This window comes from Lissotriton helveticus, assembly GCF_964261635.1.
Source record: "Lissotriton helveticus chromosome 1_1 unlocalized genomic scaffold, aLisHel1.1 SUPER_1_unloc_32, whole genome shotgun sequence".
Lineage (NCBI taxonomy): Eukaryota > Metazoa > Chordata > Amphibia > Caudata > Salamandridae > Lissotriton > Lissotriton helveticus.
In genome coordinates, this window is record NW_027611673.1 from 730073 (window position 1) to 754329 (window position 24257).

Consider the following 24257-nt stretch of genomic DNA (forward strand, 5'->3'; position numbering starts at 1 on the left):
TGTACAATCCTGTATAGTCTGAAACTTTACTTCCCTGCAACCAACCCTCCAAAGCCTTAGTGGCACACTCCACAAAATCAGTCCAGTCTTGAGTCTGTGCTTTTTGGGTGTCTCTGAACAACAACCTGTATTGCTCAGTGGTTAGGCCATACCCTTCAATAAGAGCACTCTTCAAAACAGAGTAGTTTTTGGCATCCTCAGGTCTAACTGTGAGGAGCCTGTCTCTCCCTTTCTCAGAAAAGGAGTACCACAAAATTGCAGCCCACTGATTCTCAGGAACCTGCTGTACCATGCAGGCTCTCTCAAGAGCAGTCATCCATTTGTGGATGTCATCCCCTTCTTTAAAGGGGGGCACAATTTTGGTCAGGTTTCTATTATCATAGGCCCTGTCTTTTTCTCTTGGAAAATTGCTGCCACCAGTGACATCTAAGCCACTTAATTTCTGCTCTCTTGCCAAGGCAAGTTTAGCTTGAGCTAAGGTAAGCTTAGCTTGACTCAGGGCTACCTCCTCTCTCTCTATCTGGAGTCTGACAGCCCTCATTCTAGCCCTATGCTCAGCTTTCTGAGAAGCACTCATGCCTCTCTCTGATTCTCTGGAGGCACTAGAAATATGAGAGTCCCCTGAGGGAGATCTCACTCTTCTGTTGCCTGGGAGAATAACATGTTGGGTTCTGGGGAGGTGCTGGCCCTCTCCATTCCCCAGTAGGTCCAAGTTGGCCTGGCTAAGCCTACCAACTGGAACCTGGCTACCCTGATCCTGAACTTCTAAGTCCTCAACATCTGAGTCCTCATCCAAGTCATCATCATCCTCCTCTTCAGGGGGATCAACTACAGGGGGGTTCTCTCCATTTCCTGTGTCTAGGGAAGCTGCTTTTGCCTTCTCTAAGTCATCCTGTTCTAGGATTTCTACCAGGATTAGGCAGGTAGAAATCACGACATGATTTGATAAAGCCAAACCAAAGTTGCTAAATAACCGCGAGGATTATAAGGCACTTAATAGTATATGGTATGGCATTATCCTGAAACAGCTTAGGGATTTGTTCCCGACGGCTGCAGACAGGCTCAGCTCATGCTAGAGCTCCATCTCACATAAAACCATGCACCCAGCCTCCAGGATTGGTGAGGCCTGACTATAGGAGTGGCTCACAGGTTTACATGTGTCCAGATATAGGTTTAGACATAGGTATACTATATCTAAGCAAGGGGTGTGTACACCACCTTACCCCAGCTGAGTGATCAGCCAGTTGTGTCAATTTAAGAACCAGCCAGGGGTGGCAAAAGATATGCTGCAGCCCCTGGTAGGCCTTAGTGGCCCCTATGCCCTGTGCACCTATAGTGCATTCTACAGGGGCTGACAAGGAGTCCATTTCCAATTGGTATGTGCCTATAGCACATGTGTCATTAATTTAGTGAGAGAACAGCAGGCTGGGGGTCTGATCAGCAGGCCCACAGCCTCAGTAGTCGAAAACCAGTGAAGCAAAAAGCAAAAATTTGGGGTGACCATAGGATAGCAGACCCTACTCTCCTACACAACCCCCCCCCCCAAATGCAGGGACATTAAACTAACCTTGACCAGATAAGTCTTCATGTTCTAAGTGGAAGTACCTGGAGAGACCATCTGCATTACCATGGTCAGTCCCTGGGCGGTGCTCCACTGTAAAGTCCATCCCCTGTAGGGAAATGGACCACCTGAGCAGTTTGGGATTTTCACCCTTCATCTGATTAAGCCATAAGAGGGGCTTATGGTCTGTCTGCACCAGGAAGTGAGTTCCAAACAAGTAGGACCTCAACTTCTTTAATGCCCAAACCACAGCAAAGGCCTCCCTCTCAATGGCTGACCAACGTTTCTCTCTGGGAGTCAGCCTCCTGCTAATGAAAGCAATAGGCTGGTCTTGACCATCTTGATTAAGTTGTGAGAGCACAGCTCCCACCCCCAACTCAGAAGCATCTGTCTGAACAATGAACTGTTTGGAGTAGTCAGGACTCTTTAGGATAGGTGCAGAGCACATGGCCTTCTTCAGGTCTTCAAATGCCTTCTGACAGCTAACTGTCCACTGAACCTTTTTTGGCATCTTCTTGGATGTCAAGTCATTTAATGGTGTCACTATAGACCCATAGTTTTTCACAAACTTTCTGTAATACCCAGTCAGGCCCAAGAAGGCTCTGACTTGTGTCTGGGTAACTGGAGGAGCCCAGTCCTGTATGGCCTGGATTTTGCTTTCCAGTGGCTGAACCTGGCCTCCACCTACTAGGTGGCCCAGGTATACAACCTTACTCTGCCCTATCTGGCACTTTGTGGCCTTGATAGTTAGGCCTGCCTTTTGCAGGGCCTCCAAAACTTTCTTCAGGTGGATCAGGTGATCCTCCCAGGTGGAGCTAAAGACAGCAATATCATCTAGATAAGCTGCACAAAAGTCATCCAACCCAGTAAGGACTTGGTTCACCAACCTTTGGAAAGTGGCAGGTGCATTCTTCAAACCAAAGGGCATTACCACAAACTGATAATGTCCACTAGGGGTAGAGAATGCTGTTTTGGCTTTTGACTCCTCAGCTAGTCTGATTTGCCAGTAGCCAGCTGTCAGATCAAATGTGCTCAGAAACTTGGCAGAAGCCAATCTGTCAATGAGCTCATCTGCTCTTGGAATGGGGTGAGCATCTGTCCTAGTGACAGCATTGAGACCCCTGTAATCCACGCAAAACCTCATTTCTCTCTTACCATCTTGGGTATGAGGTTTTGGCACCAGGACTACTGGGCTGGCCCATGGGCTCTCTGATGGCTCAATCACTCCAAGCTCCAACATCTTTTGCACCTCAGCCTTGATGCAATCCCTGACATGATCAGGTTGCCTGTAGATCTTATTCTTGACAGGCAGACTGTCACCAGTGTCCACAACATGGGTACACCAGTCAGTCTGGCTGGGTGTGAGTGAAAACATTTGTCTGTGAGCCTGCAAAACTTGTCTGCAGTCCCTCTGTTGCTGGTCAGTGAGGCTGCCTGCCAAGGCTACTCCATCAACTGAACCATCATCAGGGTTCTGAGAAAGCAGGTCTGGGAGAGGGTCACTCTCTTCCTCCTGTTCCCCATCTGTGGCCATGAGCAAGCTCATGTCCTCCCTGTCCACAAATGCTTTCAAGCGATTCACATGGATTACCCTGTGAGGGCTCCTGGGTGTTCCAAAGTCTACCAAGTAGGTGACTTCCCCCTTCTTCTCAATAATAGGATAGGGTCCACTCCATTTGTCTTGGAGTGCTGCTGGAGCCACTGGCTCCAGTACCCATACCTTCTGTCCTGGTTGGAACTCTACCAGCACAGCCTTTTGGTCATGCCAAGCTTTCTGTAATTCTTGGCTGGCCTCCAGGTTTTTGGATGCTCTTTCCATGTACTCAGCCATCCTGGAGTGGAGACCAAGTACATAGTCCACTATGTCTAGTTTGGGCTTTTTGAGAGGTAACTCCCATCCTTCCTTCACCAAACACAATGGACCTCTCACAGGGTGGCCAAACAAAAGTTCAAAAGGGCTGTAGCCAACCCCCTTCTGTGGGACCTCTCTGTAAGCAAAGAGCAGGCAGGGTAAAAGAATGTCCCATTTCCGCCTGAGCTTCTCTGGTAATCCTTTTATCATGCCTTTAAGGGTCTTGTTAAATCTCTCCACAAGCCCATTGCATTGTGGATGATATGGGGTGGTAAACTTATAGTTTACTCCACATTCCTTCCACATTGCTTTCAGATAGCTGGACATAAAATCCTTCACTCTATCTGATAGTACCTCCTTAGGAAAGCCCACTCTTGAGAAAACTGCAATGAGGGCCTTTGCCACCACAGGTGCTGTGGTGGTCCTTAGGGGAATAGCCTCTGGATACCTGGTGGCATGATCCACTACCACCAGTATGAATCTGTTCCCAGATGCTGTTTGGGGGTCCATTGGACCCACAATATCAATTCCAACTCTCTCAAAGGGGACCCCCACCACAGGTAGTGGTATTAGGGGGGCCTTTGTTGTGCCACCTGACTTACCACTGGCTTGGCAAGTGACACAGGAGCGACAAAACTCCTTGACATTCTCTGACATGTGAGGCCAGTGAAAGTGTGAGACAAGCCTGTCCCACGTCTTGTTCTGGCCTAAGTGTCCTGCAAGGGGAATATCATAGGCCAAGGTAAGAAGGAACCCCCTAAACTGCAGAGGTATGACCAACCTCCTGGTCATGCCAGGCTTGGGGTCTCTAGCCTCTGAGTAAAGGAGTCCCTCATCCCAATACACAGTATGGGTACCTTTGGCATCCCCAGCAGCCTCAGCAGCAGCCTGCTGTCTGAGGGGTTCAAGGGAAGGGCAATCTAATTGAGCCTGCCTCAGGTCTGCCCTTGAGGGTCCCCCTGTCCCCAGAAACTCAACCTGGTCAGGTTCAAGCTCCTCTGAGACAGTCTCCTCTTGGACTGCAGAATCAGTTTCCTCTGAAACTTGATCCTCAACCTGGGGCAAGGTGGAAGGCTGGGCCTTTCCTCTCTTGCTCCTTCTCTTGGGTTGTGGCTGGTCTATTGTTTCAAGATCCACCACTGGTTCAGGAAGGCACTTCTTAGCCTGAGCCCTTGTCATGGCAAGGACATGCTCTGAAATCCCTAGCATTTCTGCAAGAGTCCTGTACTCCACTTCTGACCATGCTGAGCTTTCAAGGTCATTGCCTAACAGACAGTCTACTGGTAGGTCTGCACTCACCACAACTTTCTTTAGGCCATCAACCCCTCCTGTGAGAAGTTGGCCTGGTAGGGGATGTTTCCAATTCTGGAACCACCTACTACCTGACCAAACAATCCCTTATGGTGTCTGGTTGTAAGTCAACCTTATTAGACAAGCTATCCTAGGGGTAGCATGGACTAAGCAGCCTAAAGGCTTAACTTAAGAGGTCGTGTTAAGCGAGCTGTTTTACCACATACAATCCTGTAATACCAAATGAAAGGACACCACACAAGTATATATTATAAAAATATATGTGTTTATTACTAAAAACAATCCCCAGTATTCTTTATGAATAAAGGGGCACAAGCGTTAAATCAAAAGCACTGTTTAAACATACAAGTTGCACAATTATGGATGAGGGCGGGTGGCCACTCAAACCATATACTAAACAAGTGGTATAAGAGAGGCCACTCGAACAGTGGTTAGGCCTAGGGCCTAGGGAATCGCTGGGAGCAGTCAGGACAAGCAATGCTGAAGTCGGGAATGGCCCTCGGGATTCGGGAGATGTGCGGAAAGCGCACGCATGCACCAATGTTAACCAATGGTGCGTAAAAGTCATAGAGTTACAGTTTAAGGACACTTCCGCTGAACCTAGAGGAACAAAACTTAACACACAGACCCTAGAGGTGTGCACCAGTGTGGTAACACCGGCGGAGCAAAGTTACCTCACCCACAGGAAGTGGGTGCACAGGGTCGAAGTGGCGTCGGGTTTTGACACGCAGGCTCTTGGTGCTTGGAGCTGAAAGGGCTGCAGGCGGGTTAAAGATGAAGTGTCCGGTGGAGTCCAAGGGTGGACTCAAGTTGTAGAGTACCTGAAAGCAGAGGGGACAGAGTCTGGGTCACTCAGCAGTGACCAGGGTGGAACCAGGATGGAACCAGGCAATGTCCGGCGCAATCAGGTGGTCGTTGAGGAGCTTCTCTCCGCTGTCACGTGGGCTCTGGGGCATCTGCGACGTCCAGGAGCAGGTCACGATCTGTCCCACGCAGGCTCTCACCGTCGGTGTAGTCGGCTTCAAGTTTGGAGCAAACAAGCCTTGGTAAGAGCAATCCACGCGGGATCGGAAGATTGCTTCTCACTCGGACCAGGAGGGTCAGAGTCGGGGCTCCTTTTCAGGGGAGCTGGTGTTGATCTGGAGCAACCAGATTCACGAGTCTTCTTAGGTAGTTCGTCGGCACAGGGACCACTAGCCAGCTGGCAAGTGACCGGGCCAACGCGTTGAGCCAAATAGTGCCAAAGGGCCCCACGCAGCACTCGTCGAGTGTGGAGGGCTGAACTTCGGCTCAGGAGTAGCTCAGGGTGGGGGCTTCTCAAACCCCGGTGCACAGCTTCGAGGATCACTCGTGGGCTGCACGGTCAGCGTCTCGTGGTCAATTCAAGATGGCGTGCCCCACGCTTCCGGTCGCCTCCACGGGTCTCAGCTCTGCAGGGACTGTGGATCGGGCTGTTGGAAGGCAGGCAAGCTTGATCTCGTCGATCTCAGTCGCTCGAGTTCCGGCGGGAACTGCAACTAAGTAGATGTCGAGGGCTGGATGGTGCCTGCTGCTGCAGGGTGGTCACTCCTTGACCACAAGGGAGATTCTTCGGGCTTCCACGATGAGATGGAGGGCGAAGAGTCCAGAATTGCATTTCAAATGTTTCTTCCAGGAAATCTGATGTGCATTGGCACTGCTCCCACTCTTATTCCAATCTGGGGGGCGTGATTACCTGCTAGGTCCCCTCCTATGGGTGGGACCCAGGAAGTGGGTGGATACACCCCCTTCCTTTGATCCAGGCCGCCCTGGCACGAGGGCTGGAGTGCCCCAGAACCGGTTTGGCCGGATTATGCAAGGGGCAGCCTTGTGCGCCCCAGGCAGTGTCTGGTTTCTTTCAAACCTCCCTGCTGCAATACACTATCTCCTGTCTGGAGGGCGGTGACACCCTCCTGTGACAGGAAACCCTTTGTCCAGGACCCATTTGGTCGAGTTTCGGTCAACTGCAGGGGTCCAGACATTTGTCTGTGGCAGAGGCATCCATTTTGTGGATCTTAAGGTCTTTGGAGAAATTAACCGCATTTAGTAAAGGAACATGTCTTACCCCTCTAGAGGGGTGGAATGCCATCCCCGTCGCCAGAACTGGCGAGGGGATGGTATTCCAAAGCGTATGACACCTTACACGACATGTTTTGATAAAGCCAAACCAAAGTTGCTAAATAACCGCGAGGATTATAAGGCACTTAATAGTATATGGTATGGCATTATCCTGAAACAGCTTAGGGATTTGTTCCCGACGGTTGCAGACAGGCTCAGCTCATGCTAGAGCTCCCTCACACATAAAACCATGCACCCAGCCTCCAGGATTGGTGAGGCCTGACTATAGGAGTGGCTCACAGGTTTACATGTGTCCAGATATAGGTTTAGACATAGGTATACTATATCTAAGCAAGGGGTGTGTACACCACCTTACCCCAGCTGAGTGATCAGCCAGTTGTGTCAATTTAAGAACCAGCCAGGGGTGGCAAAAGATATGCTGCAGCCCCTGGTAGGCCTTAGTGGCTCCTATGCCCTGTGCACCTATAGTGCATTCTACAGGGGCTGACAAGGAGTCCATTTCCAATTGGTATGTGCCTATAGCACATGTGTCATTAATTTAGTGAGAGAACAGCAGGCTGGGGGTCTGATTAGCAGGCCCACAGCCTCAGTAGTCGAAAACCAGTGAAGCAAAAAGCAAAAATTTGGGGTGACCATAGGATAGCAGACCCTACTCTCCTACACAACCCCCCCCCCAAACGCAGGGACATTAAACTAACCTTGACCAGATAAGTCTTCATGTTCTAAGTGGAAGTACCTGGAGAGACCATCTGCATTACCATGGTCAGTCCCTGGGCGGTGCTCCACTGTAAAGTCCATCCCCTGTAGGGAAATGGACCACCTGAGCAGTTTGGGATTTTCACCCTTCATCTGATTAAGCCATAAGAGGGGCTTATGGTCTGTCTGCACCAGGAAGTGAGTTCCAAACAAGTAGGACCTCAACTTCTTTAATGCCCAAACCACAGCAAAGGCCTCCCTCTCAATGGCTGACCAACGTTTCTCTCTGGGAGTCAGCCTCCTGCTAATGAAAGCAATAGGCTGGTCTTGACCATCTTGATTAAGTTGTGAGAGCACAGCTCCCACCCCCAACTCAGAAGCATCTGTCTGAACAATGAACTGTTTGGAGTAGTCAGGACTCTTTAGGATAGGTGCAGAGCACATGGCCTTCTTCAGGTCTTCAAATGCCTTCTGACAGCTAACTGTCCACTGAACCTTTTTTGGCATCTTCTTGGATGTCAAGTCATTTAATGGTGTCACTATAGACCCATAGTTTTTCACAAACTTTCTGTAATACCCAGTCAGGCCCAAGAAGGCTCTGACTTGTGTCTGGGTAACTGGAGGAGCCCAGTCCTGTATGGCCTGGATTTTGCTTTCCAGTGGCTGAACCTGGCCTCCACCTACTAGGTGGCCCAGGTATACAACCTTACTCTGCCCTATCTGGCACTTTGTGGCCTTGATAGTTAGGCCTGCCTTTTGCAGTGCCTCCAAAACTTTCTTCAGGTGGATCAGGTGATCCTCCCAGGTGGAGCTAAAGACAGCAATATCATCTAGATAAGCTGCACAAAAGTCATCCAACCCAGTAAGGACTTGGTTCACCAACCTTTGGAAAGTGGCAGGTGCATTCTTCAAACCAAAGGGCATTACCACAAACTGATAATGTCCACTAGGGGTAGAGAATGCTGTTTTGGCTTTTGACTCCTCAGCTAGTCTGATTTGCCAGTAGCCAGCTGTCAGATCAAATGTGCTCAGAAACTTGGCAGAAGCCAATCTGTCAATGAGCTCATCTGCTCTTGGAATGGGGTGAGCATCTGTCCTAGTGACAGCATTGAGACCCCTGTAATCCACGCAAAACCTCATTTCTCTCTTTCCATCTTGGGTATGAGGTTTTGGCACCAGGACTACTGGGCTGGCCCATGGGCTCTCTGATGGCTCAATCACTCCAAGCTCCAACATCTTTTGCACCTCAGCCTTGATGCAATCCCTGACATGATCAGGTTGCCTGTAGATCTTATTCTTGACAGGCAGACTGTCACCAGTGTCCACAACATGGGTACACCAGTCAGTCTGGCTGGGTGTGAGTGAAAACAAATGCCTGTGGGCCTGCAAAACTTTTCTGCAGTCCATCTGTTGCTGGTCAGTGAGGCTGCCTGCCAAGGCTACTCCATCAACTGAACCATCATCAGGGTTCTGAGAAAGCAGGTCTGGGAGAGGGTCACTCTCTTCCTCCTGTTCCCCATCTGTGGCCATGAGCAAGCTCATGTCCTCCCTGTCCACAAATGCTTTCAAGCGATTCACATGGATTACCCTGTGAGGGCTCCTGGGTGTTCCAAAGTCTACCAAGTAGGTGACTTCCCCCTTCTTCTCAATAATAGGATAGGGTCCACTCCATTTGTCTTGGAGTGCTGCTGGAGCCACTGGCTCCAGTACCCATACCTTCTGTCCTGGTTGGAACTCTACCAGCACAGCCTTTTGGTCATGCCAAGCTTTCTGTAATTCTTGGCTGGCCTCCAGGTTTTTGGATGCTCTTTCCATGTACTCAGCCATCCTGGAGCGGAGACCAAGTACATAGTCCACTATGTCTAGTTTGGGCTTTTTGAGAGGTAACTCCCATCCTTCCTTCACCAAACACAATGGACCTCTCACAGGGTGGCCAAACAAAAGTTCAAAAGGGCTGTAGCCAACCCCCTTCTGTGGGACCTCTCTGTAAGCAAAGAGCAGGCAGGGTAAAAGAATGTCCCATTTCCGCCTGAGCTTCTCTGGTAATCCTTTTATCATGCCTTTAAGGGTCTTGTTAAATCTCTCCACAAGCCCATTGCATTGTGGATGATATGGGGTGGTAAACTTATAGTTTACTCCACATTCCTTCCACATTGCTTTCAGATAGCTGGACATAAAATCCTTCACTCTATCTGATAGTACCTCCTTAGGAAAGCCCACTCTTGAGAAAACTGCAATGAGGGCCTTTGCCACCACAGGTGCTGTGGTGGTCCTTAGGGGAATAGCCTCTGGATACCTGGTGGCATGATCCACTACCACCAGTATGAATCTGTTCCCAGATGCTGTTTGGGGGTCCATTGGACCCACAATATCAATTCCAACTCTCTCAAAGGGGACCCCCACCACAGGTAGTGGTATTAGGGGGGCCTTTGTTGTGCCACCTGACTTACCACTGGCTTGGCAAGTGACACAGGAGCGACAAAACTCCTTGACATCCTCTGACATGTGAGGCCAGTGAAAGTGTGGAACAAGCCTGTCCCACGTCTTGTTCTGGCCTAAGTGTCCTGCAAGGGGAATATCATGGGCCAAGGTAAGAAGGAACCCCCTAAACTGCAGAGGTATGACCAACCTCCTGGTCATGCCAGGCTTGGGGTCTCTAGCCTCTGAGTAAAGGAGTCCCTCATCCCAATACACAGTATGGGTACCTTTGGCATCCCCAGCAGCCTCAGCAGCAGCCTGCTGTCTGAGGGGTTCAAGGGAAGGGCAATCTAATTGAGCCTGCCTCAGGTCTGCCCTTGAGGGTCCCCCTGTCCCCAGAAACTCACCCTGGTCAGGTTCAAGCTCCTCTGAGACAGTCTCCTCTTGGACTGCAGAATCAGTTTCCTCTGAAACTTGATCCTCAACCTGGGGCAAGGTGGAAGGCTGGGCCTTTCCTCTCTTGCTCCTTCTCTTGGGTTGTGGCTGGTCTATTGTTTCAAGATCCACCACTGGTTCAGGAAGGCACTTCTTAGCCTGAGCCATTGTCATGGCAAGGACATGCTCTGAAATCCCTAGCATTTCTGCATGAGTCCTGTACTCCACTTCTGACCATGCTGAGCTTTCAAGGTCATTGCCTAACAGACAGTCTACTGGTAGGTCTGCACTCACCACAACTTTCTTTAGGCCATCAACCCCTCCCCAGGAGAAGTTCACAACTGCCACACTATGGGAGGTAGTGGAGTTGCTGGCGTTGGTTACTAGGTAGCTCTCTCCTAGTACAATCTGTCCAGGGTCCACAAAGTCAGGTGTCACCATGGTGACACTGGCACATGTGTCCCTGTATGCTTGAGCCAGTTTCTCATTAATTAAGGGAGTCTGCCTGTATTTGCCCAGGTTAGTGGGGCTTACTGCAGTGGGCAACTCAATGTCCACATCATACAGGAGAACTGCCTGTGTAGGGACTCTGACTAGGCCAGATCCTACTTCAATACCCAGGGTCAACCCAGCTACACCCTTGGACTGTGTTCCACCACTGCTTACTGTACTTGGGGTTGCAGTTGCTTTAGGAGCTGTAGTGGTGGGAACTGGATTTGCCTTGGTGCACTCACTGCCCCAGTGTGAAACTGATTTGCAGGTATTACACCAAGGTGTCTTTGGACCTTTGTTCTTCTTCTTCTTGTTACCATTTTGGGAACCACCCTCCTTACTATTAGTTTGGGGGCCTGAAGACTTCTGGTCTTTTTCTTTATCTTTCTGATTCTGATTACCACCCTTCTGGTCTGTTTTCTTCTGGTCACCACCTTGGTTCTGGGGTTTCTGCTTAATCCTTGTTCTGACCCACTTGTCTGCCTTCTTTCCCAATTCTTGGGGAGAGGTCAGATCAGAGTCAATAAGGTATTGATGCAACAGCTGGTTTGTACAGTTATTAAGGATCTGTTCTCTCATCATAAGATTGTACAATCCTGTATAGTCTGAAACTTTACTTCCCTGCAACCAACCCTCCAAAGCCTTAGTGGCACACTCAACGAAATCAGTCCAGTCTTGAGTCTGTGCTTTCTGGGTGTCTCTGAACAACAACCTGTATTGCTCAGTGGTTAGGCCATACCCTTCAATGAGAGCACTCTTCAAAACAGAGTAGTTTTTGGCATCCTCAGGTCTAACTGTGAGGAGCCTGTCCCTCCCTTTCTCAGAAAAGGAGTACCGCAAAATTGCAGCCCACTGTTCCTCAGGAACCTGCTGTACCATGCAGGCTCTCTCAAGAGCAGTCATCCATTTGTGGATGTCATCCCCTTCTTTAAAGGGGGGCACAATTTTGGTCAGGTTTCTATTATCATAGGCCCTGTCTTTTTCTCTTGGAAAATTGCTGCCACCAGTGACATCTAAGCCACTTAATTTCTGCTCTCTTGCCAAGGCAAGTTTAGCTTGAGCTAAGGTAAGTTTAGCTTGACTCAGGGCTACCTCCTCTCTCTCTATCTGGAGTCTGACAGCCCTCATTCTAGCCCTATGCTCAGCTTTCTGAGAAGCACTCATGCCTCTCTCTGATTCTCTGGAGGCACTAGAAATATGAGAGTCCCCTGAGGGAGATCTCACTCTTCTGTTGCCTGGGAGAATCACATGTTGGGTTCTGGGGAGGTCCTGGCCCTCTCCATTCCCCAGTAGGTCCAAGTTGGCCTGGCTAAGCCTACCAACTGGAACCTGGCTACCCTGATCCTGTACTTCTAAGTCCTCAACATCTGAGTCCTCATCCAAGTCATCATCATCCTCCTCTTCAGGGGGATCAACTACAGGGGGGTTCTCTCCATTTCCTGTTTCTAGGGAAGCTTCCTTTGCCTTCTCTAAGTCATCCTGTTCTAGGATTTCTACCAGGATTTGGCAGGTGGGGCTTCTGCCCCTTTTTAACCCTCTTGCTTTGCACAAGGCAATCAAGTCTCTGCGGGTTAGTTTGTCATATCCAAAAGTTGCCTGGGTAGGGTCAACTGTCACAGGAGCAGACCCTGAGGCTTTTCCTGTGTCAGACATGGTTACTAGTGAGGTGTAAGTGGTGCACTTACCTACACTAAGTGTTTTCCTACTGTACCTTGCTAGTTAGTTGTAGTCAGGGTGTGCTAATCCCTTCAACCTACAACTACTAAGTTCAGTAGAACTTAATATGCTAAGCTTTTGATTTTATATGTACCTAGAGGTACTTGATGTGATCTTTCAATTTGATATAAAGATTGCAATGGTAAAACAACAGCAAGCTCAAATCCGCACCGCTGCTCACCAATGTGAGAAGTTGGCCTGGTAGGGGATGTTTCCAATTCTTGAACCACCTACTACCTGACCAAACAATCCCTTATGGTGTCTGGTTGTAAGTCAACCTTATTAGACAAGCTATCCTAGGGGTAGCATGGACTAAGCAGCCTAAAGGCTTAACTTAAGAGGTCGTGTTAAGCGAGCTGTTTTACCACATACAATCCTGTAATACCAAATGAAAGGACACCTGTGAGAAGTTGGCCTGGTAGGGGATGTTTCCAATTCTGGAACCACCTACTACCTGACCAAACAGTCCCTTATGGTGTCTGGTTGTAAGTCAACCTTATTAGACAAGCTATCCTAGGGGTAGCATGGACTAAGCAGCCTAAAGGCTTAACTTAAGAGGTCGTGTTAAGCGAGCTGTTTTACCACATACAATCCTGTAATACCAAATGAAAGGACACCACACAAGTATATATTATAAAAATATATGTGTTTATTACTAAAAACAATCCCCAGTATTCTTTATGAATAAAGGGGCACAAGCGTTAAATCAAAAGCACTGTTTAAACATACAAGTTGCACAATTATGGATGAGGGCGGGTGGCCACTCAAACCATATACTAAACAAGTGGTATAAGAGATGCCACTCGAGCAGTGGTTAGGCCTAGGGCCTAGGGAATCGCTGGGAGCAGTCAGGACAAGCAATGCTGAAGTCGGGAATGGCCCTCGGGATTCGGGAGATGTGCGGAAAGCGCACGCATGCACCAATGTTAACCAATGGTGCGTAAAAGTCAAAGAGTTAAAGTTTAAGGACACTTCCGCTGAACCTAGAGGAACAAAACTTAACACACAGACCCTAGAGGTGTGCACCAGTGTGGGAACACCGGCGGAGCAAAGTTACTTCACCCACAGGAAGTGGGTGCACAGGGTCGAAGTGGCGTCGGGTTTTGACACGCAGGCTCTTGGTGCTTGGAGCTGAAAGGGCTGCAGGCGGGTTAAAGATGAAGTGTCCGGTGGAGTCCAAGGGTGGACTCAAGTTGTAGAGTACCTGAAAGCAGAGGGGACAGAGTCTGGGTCACTCAGCAGTGACCAGGGTGGAACCAGGACGGAACCAGGCAATGTCGGGCGCAATCAGGTGGTCGTTGAGGAGCTTCTCTCCGCTGTCACGTGGGCTCTGGGGCATCTGCGACGTCCAGGAGCAGGTCACGATCTGTCCCACGCAGGCTCTCACCGTCGGTGCAGTCGGCTTCAAGTTTGGAGCAAACAAGCCTTGGTAAGAGCAATCCACGCGGGATCGGAAGATTGCTTCTCACTCAGGCCAGGAAGGTCAGAGTCGGGGCTCCTTTTCAGGGGAGCTGGTGTGGATCTGGAGCAACCAGAATCACAAGTCTTCTTAGGTAGTTCGTCGGCACAGGGACCACAAGCCAGCTGGCAAGTGACCGGGCCAATGTAATGAGCCAAATCGTGCCAAAGGGCCCCACGCAGCACTCGTCGAGTGTGGGGGGCTGAACTTCGGCTCAGGTGTAGCTCAGGGTGGGGGCTTCTCAAACCCCGGTGCACAGCTTCGAGGGTCACTCGTGGGCTGCACGGTCAGCGTCTCGTGGTCAATTCAAGATGGCGTGTCCCACGCTTCCGGTCGCCTCCACGGGTCTCAACTTTGCAGGGACTGTGGATCGGGCTGTTAGAAGCTGGGCAGGCTTGATCTCGTCGATCTCAGTCGCTCGAGTTCCGGCGGGAACTGCAACTAAGTAGACGTCGAGGGCTGGATGGTGCCTGCTGCTGCAGGGTGGTCACTCCTTGACCACAAGGGAGATTCTTCGGGCTTCCACGTTGAAATGGAGGGCGAAGGGTCCAGAATATCGTTTCAAATGTTTCTTCCAGGAAATCTGATGTGCATTGGCACTGCTCCCACTCCTATTCGAATCTGGTGGGCGTGATTACCTGCTAGGTCCCCTCCTATGGGTGGGACCCAGGAAGTGGGTGGATACACCCCCTTCCTTTGATCCAGGCCGCCCTGGCACGAGGGCTGGAGTGCCCCAGAACCGGTTTGGCCGGATTATGCAAGGGGCAGCCTTGTGCGCCCCAGGCAGTGTCTGGTTTCTTTCAAACCTCCCTGCTACAATACACTATCTCCTGTCTGGAGGGCGGTGACACCCTCCTGTGACAGGAAACCCTTTGTCCAGGACCCCCTTGACTGAGTTTTGGTCAGCTCCAGGGGTCCAGACATTTGTCTGTGGCAGAGGCATCCATTTTGTGGATCTTAAGGCCTTTGGAGAAATCAACCGCATTAAAGTGAAGTAACATGTCTTACCCCTCTAGAGGGGTGGAATGCCATCCCCGTCGCCAGAACTGGCGAGGGGATGGTATTCCAAAGCGTATGACACCTTACACGACATGTTTTGATAAAGCCAAACCAGAGTTGCTAAATAACCGCGAGGATTATAAGGCACTTAATAGTATATGGTATGGCATTATCCTGAAACAGCTTAGGGATTTGTTCCCGACGGCTGCAGACAGGCTCAGCTCATGCTAGAGCTCCATCTCACATAAAACCATGCACCCAGCCTCCAGGATTGGTGAGGCCTGACTATAGGAGTGGCTCACAGGTTTACATGTGTCCAGATATAGGTTTAGACATAGGTATACTATATCTAAGCAAGGGGTGTGTACACCACCTTACCCCAGCTGAGTGATCAGCCAGTTGTGTCAATTTAAGAACCAGCCAGGGGTGGCAAAAGATATGCTGCAGCCCCTGGTAGGCCTTAGTGGCTCCTATGCCCTGTGCACCTATAGTGCATTCTACAGGGGCTGACAAGGAGTCCATTTCCAATTGTGGTATGTACCTAGGGTACATGGAATCCATTTTACAGAGAGAGCAGATGGCCTGGGGCCCTGATTAGCAGGGAACCAGGTCAACTAAGTCAAAAAACCAGCTAAACACAGGCAAAAAATCTGGGGTAACCATAGTCAGGTAGCCACCTTCCTACATAACCCCCCCCCAAACGAAAGGAGATAAGGCTATCCTTGGCCAGGTAAGCCTATATTGCCTGAGTGGCCATATAAGGAAGTACCTGCACTAGCATGGGTACCCCCTGTCTCATGGTCCACTAAGCAGTCCCTCACCCTTTGGGTATTAGAGGGTCTCCACCATAGGGAATCACTACCTTGGGTGTGTTTATGCAAAGTTAAAGGCTGGTTTGGATATGGAGTTTTGAAGTGAGGCTCTACTAAGTTAGGGCTTGGCTTCCTCCAATTATCTTCCACCATGTGTGCCTTTCTTTCTTTAACTGAGTTGCACTGTGCTCTCAGGGTCAACCTCTGGCTACCTAAAGCTGGAGGCTGGGTCCCTCTGTTTGGCTTGCTGGAGGGACAGTTCAGGTTTGGGCCCCTTGGGTCCCAGGTTTGGCTGTGCCCAACAGAATCCATCTGTGGGAGGTCCCTAACTGTTTTTAAGGGGGCTCCCTCAGGAGTTTTTAAAGTTTTCACCTCACTAGGGCTACTAGTTTTGGTGCACCTAATCTTTTGATGGGGGTGCTTTATTTGACAGGGGGCCCTCTGGGTCTCACTGTCCTTCTTGTCCTCTGCAGCCCTGGGCTGGCTAAGGCAAGGTAGAGAGGGGCAGGTTACCTGCTCCAGACTGGGTCCCACCTGAGAAGGGTCCACCGCCATCAGAGGCTCTGTCAGGCCAGGCCTAACAACCTCTGGGGCAGTTCCTTCATCAGGGGTAAGATCAGTTCCCTGAGGAGGCTGATCCTGTCCTAAAGTCTGGTGAGGGGGAGATTTCTCTTCCTCCTCCATGCTCTCAGTTTGTGTGGAGTTATCCATCATTTCAGGTTTCATAACACACATATCAGTTTGAGTTTGGGCTGTGGCCATCACAGCCCCACCAACCTTTTCAGGAGGAGACTCAGTTTGGGTTTCTGCTGTTATCATAACAGCTTTGCTATTCTGTTCAGGAAGAGCTTTTGCTAAAGATGGGGCAGAGAGTTTCTCAGCCCTACCAACCTTTTCAGGAAGGACATCTTGAATTGGGGCTGTAGCCATTACAGCCCCACTAACCTTTCCATTGGAATTCACCATTCTAGAATGGGTTTCCTGTTCAACCTCAGCCCAGGCTGAGATCTCCAAATCATTACCAAGTAGGCAGTCTACAGGCAAGTTTGGTGACACTGCCACTCTCTTTGGGCCAATGACACCTCCCCAGCTGAGACTTACTACTGCCATGGGATGATTTGTTTGGATTCCATCAATGTTTGTAACCTGGTATGTGGCACCAGGTAAAAGTTGCTTAGAGGGGACTATGCCATCAGCCACCATGGTGATGCTAGCCCCTGTGTCTCTAAAAGCCTCAACTTTCAAACCATTGATGATGGGTTCTTGTCTATACTTGCTCAAAGTATTTGGGCAAGCAGAGAAGTTGGCAAACCCCATGCCAGTTTCATAAACAAGATCATTGGGTGATGGGGACCTGGATAGGCCAGGGTCCACCTGAGCTCCAACAGTAAACCCACCCAGATTCCTGGGTGTGCTTCCACTTCCTGGGGGATTACTGCTGACAATAACAGGAGGTGTTGAAGCTGGCTTTGGAGGTATATTTTCTTTATTGTTATTCTTGGGACAACAGTTGTCTGTTTTGTAATGCCCAACCTGTTTACAGGCATAACAAGAAGGCTTTTTCTCAGTTGAAGAAGTGTCTTGGGACCCACCCCCATTCTTGGAGTTTTGGGGCCCTGGGGAAGTCTTTTCTTTATTTTTATCCCCACCCTTATCTTGAGGCTTGGTAGACTCCTTCTTCTGGTTACTGTCCTGATTCTTAGGCCTAATCCTGGTTCTGACCCATTTGTCTGCCTTTTTTCCCAATTCTTGGGGAGAGGTCAGATCAGAGTCTACCAGGTGCTGGTGTAAGAGCTGGTTCTGACAATTACTTAGGATCTGCTCCCTCATAATCAAATTATACAATCCTGTAAAGTCATGTACTTTGCTGCCATGTAGCCAACCCTCCAGAGCCTTAGTAGCACAATCTACAAAATCAGTCCAGTCCTGAGTCTGTGTCTTCTGGGTATGTCTGAACTTCAACCTGTACTGTTCAGTGGTTAAGCCAAACCCATCTATCAGAACACTCTTCAGGACTTTGTAATTGTTTGCATCCTCATGTCTAACAGTGAGGAGCTTATCTCTCCCTTTCTCTGAAAAGGAGTACCATAAGATTGCTGCCCACTGTTCCTCAGGAACCTGCTGTACCATGCAGGCTCTCTCAAGAGCAGTTATCCACTTGTGGATGTCATCCCCTTCCTTGTAGGGGGGCACAATCTTTGTCAGGTTTCTACTATCATAGGACCTGGGTTTCTCTTTAGGAATATTGCTGCCACCAGTGGCATCTAAGCCACACAATTTCTGCTCTCTTGCCAAGGCAAGTCTAGCTTGAGCTAAGGTAAGTTTAGCTTGACTCAGGGCTACCTCCTCTCTCTCTATTTGGAGTTTGACAGCCCTCATTCTAGCCCTATGCTCAGCTTTCTGAGAAGCACTCATGCCTCTCTCTGATTCTCTGGAGGCACTAGAAAGATGAGAGTCCCCTGAGGGAGATCTCACTCTTCTGTTGCCTGGGAGAATCACATGTTGGGTTCTGGGGAGGTGCTGGCCCTCTCCATTCCCCAGTAGGTCCAAGTTGGCCTGGCTAAGCCTACCAACTGGAACCTGGCTACCCTGATCCTGTACTTCTAAGTCCTCAACCTCTGAGTCCTCATCCAGGTCATCATCATCCTCCTCTTCAGGGGGATCAACTGCAGGGGGGTTCCCTCCAGTTCCTATGTCTAGGGAAGCTGCTTTTGCCTTCTCTAAGTCATCCTGTTCTAGGATTTCTACCAGGATTAGGCAGGTGGGGCTTCTGCCCCTTTTTAACCCTCTTGCTTTGCACAAGGCAATCAAGTCTCTGCGGGTTAGTTTGTCATATCCAAAAGTTGCCTGGGTAGGGTCAACTGTCACAGGACTAGACCCTGAGGCCTTTCCTGTGTCAGACATGGTTACTAGTGAGGTGTAAGTGGTGCACTTACCTACACTAAGTGTTTTCCTACTGGACCTTGCTAGTGAGTTGTAGTCAGGGGTGTGCTACTCCCTTCAACCTACAACTACTAAGTTCAGTAGAACTTAATATGCTAAGCTTTTGATTTTATATGTACCTAGAGGGACTTGATGTGATCTTTCAATTTGATATAAAGATTGCAATGGTAAAACAACAGCAAGCTCAAATCCGCACCGCTGCTCACCAATGTGAGAAGTTGGCCTGGTAGGGGATGTTTCCAATTCTGGAACCACCTACTACCTGACCAAACAATCCCTTATGGTGTCTGGTTGTAAGTCAACCTTATTAGACAAGCTATCCTAGGGGTAGCATGGACTAAGCAGCCTAAAGGCTTAACTTAAGAGGTCGTGTTAAGCGAGCTGTTTTACCACATACAATCCTGTAATACCAAATGAAAGGACACCACACAAGTATATATTATAAAAATATATGTGTTTATTACTAAAAACAATCCCCAGTATTCTTTATGAATAAAGGGGCACAAGCGTTAAATCAAAAGCACTGTTTAAACATACAAGTTGCACAATTATGGATGAGGGCGGGTGGCCACTCAAACCATATACTAAACAAGTGGTACAAGAGATGCCACTCGAGCAGTGGTTAGGCCTAGGGCCTAGGGAATCGCTGGGAGCAGTCAGGACAAGCAATGCTGAAGTTGGGAATGGCCCTCAGGATTCGGGAGATGTGCGGAAAGCGCACGCATGCACCAATGTTAACCAATGGTGCGTAAAAGTCAAAGAGTTAAAGTTTAAGGACACTTCCGCTGAACCTAGAGGAACAAAACTTAACACACAGACCCTAGAGGTGTGCACCAGTGTGGGAACACCGGGGGAGCAAAGTTACCTCACCCACAGGAAGTGGGTGCACAGGGTCGAAGTGGCGTCGGGTTTTGACACGCAGGCTCTTGGTGCTTGGAGCTGAAAGGGCTGCAGGCGGGTTAAAGATGAAGTGTCCGGTGGAGTCCAAGGGTGGACTCAAGTTGTAGAGTACCTGAAAGCAGAGGGGACAGAGTCTGGGTCACTCAGCAGTGACCAGGGTGGAACCAGGACGGAACCAGGCAATGTCGGGCGCAATCAGGTGGTCGTCAAGGAGCTTCTCTCCGCTGTCACGTGGGCTCTGGGGCATCTGCGACGTCCAGGAGCAGGTCACGATCTGTCCCACGCAGGCTCTCACCGTCGGTGCAGTCGGCTTCAAGTTTGGAGCAAACAAGCCTTGGTAAGAGCAATCCACACGGGATCAGAAGATTGCTTCTCACTCGGACCAGGAAGGTCAGAGTCGGGGCTCCTTTTCAGGGGAGCTGGTGTGGATCTGGAGCAACCAGAATCACAAGTCTTCTTAGGTAGTTCGTCGGCACAGGGACCACAAGCCAGCTGGCAAGTGACCGGGCCAACGCGTTGAGCCAAATCGTGCCAAAGGGCCCCACGCAGCACTCGTCGAGTGTGGGGAGCTGAACTTCGGCTCAGGAGTAGCTCAGGGTGGGGGCTTCTCAAACCCCGGTGCACAGCTTCGAGGGTCACTCGTGGGCTGCACGGTCAGCGTCTCGTGGTCAATTCAAGATGGCGTGTCCCACGCTTCCGGTCGCCTCCACGGGTCTCAACTTTGCAGGGACTGTGGATCGGGCTGTTAGAAGCTGGGCAGGCTTCATCTCGTCGATCTCAGTCGCTCGAGTTCCGGCGGGAACTGCAACTAAGTAGACGTCGAGGGCTGGATGGTGCCTGCTGCTGCAGGGTGGTCACTCCTTGACCACAAGGGAGATTCTTCGGGCTTCCACGTTGAAATGGAGGGCGAAGGGTCCAGAATATCGTTTCAAATGTTTCTTCCAGGAAATCTGATGTGCATTGGCACTGCTCCCACTCTTATTCGAATCTGGTGGGCGTGATTACCTGCTAGGTCCCCTCCTATGGGTGGGACCCAGGAAGTGGGTGGATACACCCCCTTCCTTTGATCCAGGCCGCCCTGGCACGAGGGCTGGAGTGCCCCAGAACCGGTTTGGCCGGATTATGCAAGGGGCAGCCTTGTGCGCCCCAGGCAGTGTCTGGTTTCTTTCAAACCTCCCTGCTACAATACACTATCTCCTGTCTGGAGGGCGGTGACACCCTCCTGTGACAGGAAACCCTTTGTCCAGGACCCCCTTGACTGAGTTTCGGTCAGCTCCAGGGGTCCAGACATTTGTCTGTGGCAGAGGCATCCATTTTGTGGATCTTAAGGCCTTTGGAGAAATCAACCGCATTAAAGTGAAGTAACATATCTTACCCCTCTAGAGGGGTGGAATGCCATCCCCGTCGCCAGAACTGGCGAGGGGATGGTATTCCAAAGCGTATGACACCTTACACGACATGTTTTGATAAAGCCAAACCAGAGTTGCTAAATAACCGCGAGGATTATAAGGCACTTAATAGTATATGGTATGGCATTATCCTGAAACAGCTTAGGGATTTGTTCCCGACGGCTGCAGACAGGCTCAGCTCATGCTAGAGCTCCATCTCACATAAAACCATGCACCCAGCCTCCAGGATTGGTGAGGCCTGACTATAGGAGTGGCTCACAGGTTTACATGTGTCCAGATATAGATTTAGACATAGGTATACTATATCTAAGCAAGGGGTGTGTACACCACCTTACCCCAGCTGAGTGATCAGCCAGTTGTGTCAATTTAAGAACCAGCCAGGGGTGGCAAAAGATATGCTGCAGCCCCTGGTAGGCCTTAGTGGCTCCTATGCCCTGTGCACCTATAGTGCATTCTACAGGGGCTGACAAGGAGTCCATTTCCAATTGTGGTATGTACCTAGGGTACATGGAATCCATTTTACAGAGAGAGCAGATGGCCTGGGGCCCTGATTAGCAGGGAACCAGGTCAACTAAGTCAAAAAACCAGCTAAACACAGGCAAAAAATCTGGGGTAACCATAGTCAGGTAGCCACCTTCCTACAACACCACACAAGTATATATTATAAAAATATATGTGTTTATTACTAAAAACAATCCCCAGTATTCTTTATGAATAAAGGGGCACAAGCGTTAAATCAAAAGCACTGTTTAAACATACAAGTTGCACAATTATGGATGAGGGCGGGTGGCCACTCAAACCATATACTAAACAAGTGGTATAAGAGAGGCCACTCGAACAGTGGTTAGGCCTAGGGCCTAGGGAATCGCTGGGAGCAGTCAGGACAAGCAATGCTGAAGTCGGGAATGGCCCTCGGGATTCGGGAGATGTGCGGAAAGCGCACGCATGCACCAATGTTAACCAATGGTGCGTAAAAGTCAAAGAGTTAAAGTTTAAGGACACTTCCGCTGAACCTAGAGGAACAAAACTTAACACACAGACCCTAGAGGTGTGCACCAGTGTGGGAACACCGGCGGAGAAAAGTTACCTCACCCACAGGAAGTGGGTGCACAGGGTCGAAGTGGCGTCGGGTTTTGACACGCAGGCTCTTGGTGCTTGGAGCTGAAAGGGCTGCAGGCGGGTTAAAGATGAAGTGTCCGGTGGAGTCCAAGGGTGGACTCAAGTTGTAGAGTACCTGAAAGCAGAGGGGACAGAGTCTGGGTCACTCAGCAGTGACCAGGGTGGAACCAGGACGGAACCAGGCAATGTCGGGCGCAATCAGGTGGTCGTCGAGGAGCTTCTCTCCGCTGTCACGTGGGCTCTGGGGCATCTGCGATATCCAGGAGCAGGTCACGATCTGTCCCATGCAGGCTCTCACCGTCGGTGCAGTCGGCTTCAAGTTTGGAGCAAACAAGCCTTGGCAAGAGCAATCCACGCGGGATCGGAAGATTGCTTCTCACTCGGACCAGGAAGGTCAGAGTCGGGGCTCCTTTTCAGGGGAGCTGGTGTGGATCTGGAGCAACCAGGTTCACGAGTCTTCTTTGTAGTTTCGTCGGCACAGGGACCACTAGCCAGCTGGCAAGTGACCGGGCCAATGCGTTGAGCCAAATAGAGCCAAAGGGCCCCACGCAGCACTCGTCGAGTGTGGAGGGCTGAACTTCGGCTCAGGAGCAGCTCAGGGTGGGGGCTTCTCAAACCCCGGTGCACAGCTTCGAGGGTCACTCGTGGGCTGCACGGTCAGCGTCTCGTGGTCAATTCAAGATGGCGTGCCCCACGCTTCTGGTCGCCTCCACGGGTCTCAGCTCTGCAGGGACTGTGGATCGGGCTGTTGGAAGGCAGGCAAGCTTGATCTCGTCGATCTCAGTCGCTCGAGTTCCGGCAGGAACTGCAACTAAGTAGACGTCGAGGGCTGGATGGTGCCTGCTGCTGCAGGGTGGTCACTCCTTGACCACAAGGGAGATTCTTCGGGCTTCCTCGTTGAGATGGAGGTCCAAGGGTCCAGAGTTTCGTTTCTAATGTTTCTTCCAGGAAATCTGATGTGCATTGGCACTGCTCCCACTCTTATTCCAATCTGGGGGGCGTGATTACCTGCTAGGTCCCTCCCTATGGGTGGGACCCAGGAAGGGGGTGGATACACCCCTTTCCTTTGATCCAGGCCGCCCTGGCACGAGGGCTGGAGTGCCCCAGAACCGGTTTGGCCGGATTATGCAAGGGGCAGCCTTGTGCGCCCCAGGCAGTGTCTGGTTTCTTTCAAACCTCCCTGCTACAATCCACTATCTCCTGTCTGGAGGGTGGTGACACCCTCCTGTGACAGGAAACCCTTTGTCCAGGCCCCATCTGCTGAGTTTCGGTCAACTGCAGGGGTCCAGACATTTGTCTGTGGCAGAGGCATCCATTTTGTGGATCTTAAGGTCTTTGGAGAAATTAACCGCATTTAGTAAAGGAACATGTCTTACCCCTCTAGAGGGGTGGAATGCCATCCCCGTCGCCAGAACTGGTGAGGGGATGGTATTCCAAATCGTATGACACCTTACACGACATGTTTTGATAAAGCCAAACCAAAGTTGCTATATAACCGCGAGGATTATAAGGCACTTAAGAGTATATGGTATGGCATTATCCTGAAACAGCTTAGGGAGTTGTTCCCGACAGCTGCAGACAGGCTCAGCTCATGCTAGAGCTCCATCTCACATAAAACCACGCACCCTGCCTCCAGGATTGATGAGGCCTTCCATAGGAGTGGCTCACAGGTTTACATGTGTCCAGATATAGGTTTAGATATAGGTATACTATACCTAAGCAAGGGGTGATTACACCACCTTACCCCAGCTGAGTGATCAGCCAGTTGTGTCAATTTAAGAACCAGCCAGGGGTGGCAAAAGATATGCTGCAGCCCCTGGTAGGCCTTGGTGGCCCCTATGCCCTGGGCACCTATAGTGCATTATACAGGGGCTGACAAGGAGTCCATTTCCAATTGTGGTATGTACCTAGGGTACATGGAATCCATTTTACAGAGAGAGCAGATGGCCTGGGGCCCTGATTAGCAGGGAACCAGGTCAACTAAGTCAAAAAACCAGCTAAACACAGGCAAAAAAATCTGGGGTAACCATAGTCAGGT